This window comes from Sphaeramia orbicularis, chromosome 21 (assembly GCF_902148855.1).
Source record: "Sphaeramia orbicularis chromosome 21, fSphaOr1.1, whole genome shotgun sequence".
Taxonomy (NCBI): domain Eukaryota; kingdom Metazoa; phylum Chordata; class Actinopteri; order Kurtiformes; family Apogonidae; genus Sphaeramia; species Sphaeramia orbicularis.
In genome coordinates this window covers 58,151,063-58,160,145 of record NC_043977.1, presented here as the reverse complement: position 1 = coordinate 58,160,145, position 9,083 = coordinate 58,151,063, and positions in this window count along the sequence as shown.

Below are 9,083 nucleotides of genomic sequence, written 5' to 3'. Positions count from 1 at the left end.
CTCATGTATAAAGCGTGCGTACGCACAAAAACCTGGCGTTTGCCCTTTTCCATGCTCACATTCAGATGTATAAACAGTGAAATGACCGTGGAAATGTGCGGTCCTTCACGCCAAGTCCACAGCTGGCGTACGCACGTTTCTAGTGCTTTGGAACCATTGGCGACACTTAGAGGTGACACTGAGAAACTTTTAATAATGTGAAAAAGGTCATTCCTCTGACTGGTGTGCACATCGGAGATACACAGAAGAACAATGAACACACCACGCAAAGGCAACTGAATGTTTTACACGACGGCCCGCGGCATGTCATCCTACTGTCAGAGCAGCACATCCACCACCAGAACCAGAACCAATTAGACCCTGGACCCACCAGTGCCAATCCTGCCTGGATGGACATTCAGCAACAGCAAAGAGACAAGGACATAAAATTCATTGGTTGATAAATATAGTGTTCATGTCTGTGAGAACATTTATTAGTCGGTCCAGTCGCTCATTGACTCCGCCCATTGTCCTCACGATGTCCTCTGGTGACTCGGGTCAGTACAGACCCATGCCGGTTGGACAGGCACCAGCAGTGGGCTGTGGCGGACCGGAGGACCAGCTAACACTGGGGAGTCAACAGAAGCCTCTGTGACAGGAGGATGGTACTGGGTCTGACTGTCTACTGTCTCATTGTTGGAAAATAATAATTTGAGTGATTAAACATGAGTCAAAGTCTAGGATTTCCTCTTTGATTTCCTGACATGATCACACATGAACCTTTATCTAGTTTGTCTGCGATCAGACTGTTGTATGACCCGTAGAATGAACTTATGTGTGAGATACACAATTACTAAATATATATTTATCTTGGGGCTGATCCGCATCAGCCCTGTAAGAAAAGTGTCACAATATCAGCGACTCTTTCCTCAAACAGTCTCAGTTCGTCTCTTTTCTTCTTCCGCCTGTTTCAGCCTCCGCTTCGCGTCCACCTTGACGTCATCGTCTGATCCCGCAGACAGGGGAATCCCAGAGGGAACCCCACCTGCAGACCCCGTTTACGCTGATTTGCATATTTAAATGTGGGCGTGGAGAGGGAGGAGTCAGGTACTCCCACATATGCGCTCAATTCCACACTGATTGGGATGAATAAAGGAAGAGTACTTGGATTTGGGCGTACGCACAGTTTTAAACATCTGGATTTTTTTGTGCGTTTGGACTTTTCTGGATTTGGGCGTACGGCAGGTTTCAGTGTGAAATCCACGCAAGTCTTTGTACATGAGGCCCCAGGGACCCACAAAGAGGGCCCCAAAGACCAGCAACCGCACCCCCTCCAAGGACCAGGGACCCACAAAGAGGGCCCCAAAGACCAGCAACCGCACCCCCTCCAAGGACCAGGGACCCACAAAGAGGGCCCCAAAGACCAGCAACCGCACCCCCTCCAAGGACCAGGGACCCACAAAGAGGGCCCCAAGGCCCGGCTAACCAGCAGACAATGTAGAGGGGGATCGAGCCGCCCCCCCCCCCCCCGAGAGGGGACAGTGCGCCTGCCCCGAAGACAATCAGGGGAGGCCCCAGCCAGAGGCCCCACAGCAGCCGAGCACCGGCCCCAGGGGGCAGGGACCCCAGACCCCCACCAGGGGCTGGCGATCCCCAAGCCCCAGGAGCCACCCATACCCCCGGGCAGGGGTCCCACCCAGCACGCCAGGAGGCCAGGCCGGCACAGACAGCCACCCACCATGGACCAGTGCACACCCCGATGCCACGGCCAAGAGCCCCAAGGACCCGGAGGCCCACCCCACCACCACCACCACCAACCCCAACCCCCAAACCCCACACCCCCTTTAGTCCCCCACACACCAACACAAGCATATGCACACACACCCACTGACACCCAGACACACACTTGCATGTACAAACACACCCACACATGTAGCCACACCCACCTACACACACACCTACATGTACAAACACACCCACACATGTAGCCACACCCACCTACACACACACCTACATGTACAAACACACCCACACATGTAGCCACACCCACCTACACACACACCTACATGTACAAACACACCCACACATGTAGCCACACCCACCTACACACACACCTACATGTACCAACACACCCACACATGTAGCCACACCCACCTACACACACACCTACATGTACAAACACTCCCACACATGTAGCCACACCCACCCACAGCCCCCCACACCCACCCACCTACACACACACCTGCATGTCAGCTACAGATGTGATGACATCAGAACTCCACACCACGGCCTCCTGCCACCACTATCACCCTGGCCTCCATCACCACCGTGGCCCCACCAAAGACCATCCACCCACCCACCTAAACAACCCCCCCCCCCCCCCCCCCCCCCCCACAGACATGCTGGCCATCCCCAACCAGCCCCACCCAAAGACCTGAGACATGCCCAAACCCCTGACCCCCCCACCCCCAGCAAAAGAAGAAAAGCCCCCCCCAGAGGCCAAACACGCATATCTGAAGTGCCTCCACCCCCCCAGGCAGCGAGCAGCACCACCACGAATCCCCCCGAGGCATGACAGACGAACACAGACCCAGCGCCAACTGGAGCCCAGACCAACACCAGCCGCTAGGACCCCCACCATGCCCCCACCCCCCCCCCCCAGCAACCAGCACACATACACACACACACACACACACATGCAAACATACACACACACATATTACCAGTGCAAACATGTTCCAATAACAGCACTGAAAAAGACTGAGAACAGGAAGTAAAAGAGGAGGTGTGAGGATGTTAGGACACATACACATACGCAAACATACACAGACACACACATGCACACGCAAACATACACAAAGACACACACACACACACACACATACACACACACCCATAATAGAAATACACAAGAATAAAAAGATCAAACAGAAGCACAATAATCTAAATATAAGACACACACACACACACACACATATATATATACATATATATATATATATATACATACATATATATATATATATATATATATATATATATATATATATATATATATATATATATCTCAGTATGACAATAATGTACACCAAACTGATATTTTTGGGTCTGTAATTATTTCTATTTTCAGGAAAATGTATTTTGAAATGAGAAAAAATGAGTGAATAAAACTGTGAGTATTTTAGTGAGTGTGAATGTTATTAAAGTGACCCAGTTTAGTGCCGTCATTCTGGGCTCATTTTATAAACTATAAATAAACGACATTTATTCAAATACACTGATATTTGACTATTATATTATTTATGTCATATTCTAAACACACAGTGTTTCAAATTAATAAATGCATATATCTATGAAAAATACATTTGAATATAATGTGAATATTATTTGTATGTTGTAAATATTGTAAATAAATGTATATGATATTGATAACTGAAATAAAACATGTTTAATTTGATATTTCCTTTTGTTTTTCCATCTGTGACGCTGACATTTGTCTAAACTCTTTCTATTTAGGTTTGATCATATATTTTTCTCCTCTATATCCAATTATTGGGTTGTAAAATAGAGGGTTTAAGGTTTACACTGAATACATCTGAGGAGGAAAATGTCAGAGGAACTTCACTTTGGAGAACTGTGGAATTCTGGAAAAAAAAATAAACATACATTTTTTGTCCATCTGTGACGCAGTAGTTTTGGATGTTTTTCATGTAAAAATATTTAAACTAAATGTTTCCCTTTGAGTCTGTTTCTACGGTGGCCCAGAGGTGCAACAGGCCAAAAAATTATCCACTAGACGAAAAAAATTATCTACTACAAGAAAAAAAAGAGAACAGCCTAAAGAAATTATCCACGAGATGAAAAAAATTATCTACTACAAGAAAAAAAAAAAGAGAACAGCCTAAAAAAATTATCCACGAGATGAAAAAAATTATCTACTACAAGAAAAAAAAAAGAGAACAGCCTAAAAAAATTATCCACGAGATGAAAAAAATTATCTACTACAAGAAAAAAAAAAGAGAACAGCCTAAAAAAATTATCCACGAGATGAAAAAAATTATCTACTACAAGAAAAAAAAAGAGAAAAACAGCCCAAAAAAATTATCCACTATAAGGAAAAAAAAGAGAACAGCCTAAAAAAATTATCCACTAGACAAAAAAATTATCTACTGCAAGAAAAAAAGAGAACAGCCTAAAAAAATTATCCACTATAAGAAAAAAAGAGAACAGCCCAAAAAAATTATCCACTAGATGAAAAAAAAAAAATCCCCTATAAGAAAAAAAAGAGACCAGCCAAAAAAATTATCCACTAAAAGAAAAAAAAAGAGAACAGGCAAAAAAAATTATCTACTAGCCCAAAAAATTATTCACTATAAGAAAAAAAAAAAAGAACAGGTGAAAAAAATTATCTACTACGAGAAAAAAAAGAGAGCAGCCCAAAAAAATATCCACTATAAGAAAAAAAAAACATCATCCACCTTTTCAATTACGGGGGCGCTGTTTACCTGAAAGGTGTCTTGCTTTAAAATTAAGGCCACCACAAAAAATAAAAGGATAAGCTGAAAAATTTTAAGGCTTTCGGCTAATGTGGCTAATGCTAAGGAAGTACCCCACCGGAAGTGGAGGTCGTGCGCTAAAAAATAAAGTTATTTTAAAATATAGATATTTCCATTAATATAGTTTGCAAAGCAGTTAAATGATTAAATACGGTTCCAGTGTCTGCTCAAGGTTCGGCATGGGCGTTAAATGGTTAAGGTTAGGGTTAGGGTATGGTTGGGGTTAGTTTTCAGTGGTAAATGGCCCTTGTGTGCACTGTGTGAAGGTTAATTGCTAAGCTAATGCTAACGCGAAAAGTTGACGGCAACTTTGTGAACTACCAGTGCGAGTAAACAATTGTGTGATTACGGTGTTGAATTGTTCAACTGCCTGACATTCAATATCATTTTTTATGAATATTCGCTACAAGAAGTTCTAAAATTATTTTATTTTGAGAGGAGGAGAAGAGGAGCTTCCTGTGGAGCTCCACTATCATGGCATCGCCCATTTGTTGAGAGACAGCAAGTGCATATTGCGGCACCGACACCTGGTGCCGTGGCACCTCGGCTGGTGCCGCGAGGTACCGTGGCACCTCGGCTGGTGCGGCACCACGGTTGATGCCGCGAGGTGCCTTGGCACCTCGGCTGGTGCCGCGACGTACCGCGGTACCACGGCTCGGTGCCGGGTACCCCAGCACGGCACCGCGTACCATGGCTCGGTACCACAGCTCAGCTCGTTGCCAGGTGCCGAGGCACTGCGGTACCACGGCACACATCTGTATCTCCACAAAATGTCCTTCTTGATCTAGTGTTAGTGAAGACACTCCGTTTGAGTTGAGGAGCAGAGGTCTACCTGCAAACAAATGGGCGATGCCATGATAGTGGAGCTCCACAGGAAGCTCCTCTTCTCCTCCTCTCAAAATAAAATAACACAAAGTTGCCGTCAACTTTTCGCGTTAGCATTAGCTTAGCAACGAACCTTCACACAGTGCACACAAGGGCCATTTACCACTGAAAACTAACCCCAACCATACCCTAACCCTAACCTTAACCATTTAACGCCCATGCCTAACCTTGAGCAGACACTGGAACCGTATTTAATCATTTAACTGCTTTGCAAACTATATTAATGGAAATATCTATATTTTAAAATAACTTTATTTTTTAGCGCACGACCTCCACTTCCGGTGGGGTACTTCCTTAGCATTAGCCACATTAGCCGAAAGCCTTAAAATTTTTCAGCCTATCCTTTTATTTTTTGTGGTGGTCTTAATTTTAAAGCAAGGCACCTTTCGGGTAAACAGCGCCCCCGTAATTGAAAAGGTGGATGATGTTTTTTTTTTTCTTATAGTGGATATTTTTTTGGGCTGCTCTCTTTTTTTTCTCATAGTAGATAAATTTTTTCACCTGTTCTTTTTTTTTTCTTATAGTGAATAATTTTTTGGGCTAGAAGATAATTTTTTTTGCCTGTTCTCTTTTTTTTTTCTTTTAGTGGATAATTTTTTTGGCTGGTCTCTTTTTTTTCTTATAGGGGATTTTTTTTTTTTTTTCATCTAGTGGATAATTTATTTTAGGCTGTTCTCTTTTTTTTTTCTTACAGTGGATAATTTTTTTTGGGCTGTTCTCTTTTTTTTCTTGTAGTAGATAATTTTTTTCACCTAGTGGATAATTTTTTTTAGGCTGTTCTCTTTTTTTTCTTATAGTGGATAATTTTTTTAGGCTGTTCTCTTTTTTTTCTTGAAGTAGATAATTGTTTTCATCTAGTGGATAATTTTTTTAGGCTGTTCTCTTTTTTTTTTCTTGTAGTAGATAATTTTTTTCATCTAGTGGATAATTTTTTTAGGCTGTTCTCTTTTTTTCTTATAGTGGATAATTTTTTTAGGCTGTTCTCTTTTTTTTCTTGTAGTAGATAATTTTTTTCATCTAGTGGATAATTTTTTTAGGCTGTTCTCTTTTTTTTCTTGTAGTAGATAATTTTTTTCATCTAGTGGATAATTTTTTGGCCTGTTGCACCTCTGGGCCACCGTATGTTTCACATGGTTTTAGACCTTTACAATTCTGTGGAATATTTGTGTTAAACTGGTCTGGTTCAACAGTTATCAGTCAAACAGTAGTGGGCGGTCCATCTGGGACCCCCTGGACTTCGACCTAATAGAATAAGAAACTGTAAAAAAAAAAAAAAAAAAAAATTATAGGAATTTAGTTAAAAAAAAATAAGAAATGAAAGGTGTGTGGAGTTTATGAAATAGAGTTATTAGAAAGGATAGTGTGGAGAACATCTGCCAGATTACCTTCTAGAAAATGGACAAAAAAGACAAAAATATGGGAAATATTACAAAGATACTGAACGACCAGTGTTCATACAACAACTAAATCAACTCCTGAACTACAGTCACTTTGAGCCTCATTTCCATCATGACAGACACATGACCATCAGCACATGCTATGACTGACATCAAACACAGCCCTGACCCGTCTGTAACCACGGAGACGAAGCGTCTCCATGGTTACCCTGTCCAGCCGTCTTCATACCTCTGACCCAGAAGGACATCCAGATGGTCATCAGTGTGTGGTCCATGTCCAGTCCCGTGCTGCTCTTGTCCCATCCTCCTCTTCTCTGCCTTTAATGAGAACCCCAGTTAGCTCCTCCTCATTCTTATCTCCTCATCTCCTCTGCTGTGGTTAGTGTTCTGCGTCACATGCCTTCACACATTTGGGCGGTAATATTCCACTGTCGACAGTGGCGGACCGTGCATTTCACACCTAGGCCTTCAGTAGTGCTCCGTCTGAATCAATCCACCCCTTAAGAACTATTTGATGGTTCTAAAAACCATCTTATTCTGCAGAAATGCACTATAAAGAGCCGCTGCATCCCAGATAGATAACTGGTGTAGCCACAATAAATGCCTTTAGTGAATAAACAAACCTGGGGTGCACAGATCTCCTTTTGCTGCAGCTACAGCTGACACACAGAAAAAAACATCAATAAGAACCTGTTGTGGGAGTTTCCCATCAGTCAAAATCAGATGAAAACTATATTCTGACACTAATTTACCGTAACTGAATACTAAGTCCGATTTTAATAGAAGTTTAAAAAAACTTAACTTAACTATACTCTATACCTAAGTGGTGATCTGATACAGACACTTCTGCATCAAAGATGAGCCGAGCCAGTCAGTCTTCAGAGCCTTACATGTGTTTATTCATGAAGCACACAAAGTAAACACACGGGACGGTTCTCCGGAGAAGAGCCGATGTCATTCTGAATTCACAAGCTTTTATACCCTTTTTCCCATCTTTCTAGAAGGTTCAGGGTGTTTTTCCACTGGCAGAAACCATCCCACGGTTTCTATCACCCCCGGAAGCTCCCCCCATTAAAACCATCTTTGGTCAGGCACATCTGTGCCGTTTACCCTACTTGCTGCATATACACACTAGGTCATTTTTGGTCTTCTTATCAGTTGTTTTGTTTTTTTCTTATCACTTGTTTTGTTTCTTTTTTAATTAAGTAATGCAGCTGTGCTGGATGAGTCACTAGATGGTCTGGGCGTACTGCCTAGAAGTTATTAAGCCAGCACCAACCTGGTCTAACATGGTCTGCAAGGTCAGCAGCCGGTCACGGAACTTCATATCACAACCAGCAGAGAATCCTTCTATCACAAATTGTTTACAAAAGCTTGCACCAGCAGGATCATCAGCAGGGCCTTCTCCAAACAGAGTATCTTCTCTACATTATTTACATTATTTTATTTTCTACAAACCTCATAAACTTGCAACATTATTTAGGAAAATAGCAACATTTGACTCACCAACAATTCTGATTATTTGTACACAAAATCCACCCTGTTTTCTTTCCTCAAAAACAGTTGAACTCCTCTGTTGGACAGATTATCTGTGCGGGTACCGGGCACCAGGGGTACTGGGTGTACTGGGTGTACTGGGTGTACTGGGTGTACTTGGGGTACTGGGTGTACTTGGGGTACTGGGGGTACTAGGTACTGGGGGTACCGCCTGTAGTTAGTGCAGTGACAGTGACAGACGAATCCTTTTCCTGGCTGTGACTGTCTTGCTAGCTTTGGAATTGTCCGACCTTTCTTAACGATGTCCAGCTTTCCTGGAAAAGTCGGTCTTGAAAATGGCTTTGACAGTAAATCTGCATCCAAATCCATTTCTTCTCCTCCTTCAGTCGTTGTGTTTGGACCAAACAGCTGTTAAACCAACACAACTGTATTTGTGTCGGTGCAGCTCACTACAGATGCAGTTTGCTAGCTTTGGCTAGTCCGCTCTCTGACTATCCAATCACAGGGTGTGAATACGCTGATGTCATCGTACTCCTGCTGGGGTTAAAATTGGGAATGTTTTTTTCTTTTCATGAAACTTTTTTTTCATTGAACACACTTTCAACTGAACTTTTCTAGTATTTGCTGAGCTTAAACCTGTAACATTTACAACTTTTAATGTGAAAAACAATGTAGTTGCAGAAAAATCTGTCAACTCTGTTGCAGACAAATTGGGTAGAATACATCAAATGAACAAATGTCAAACTATTTAAAAGATTGTTCTTCCTTA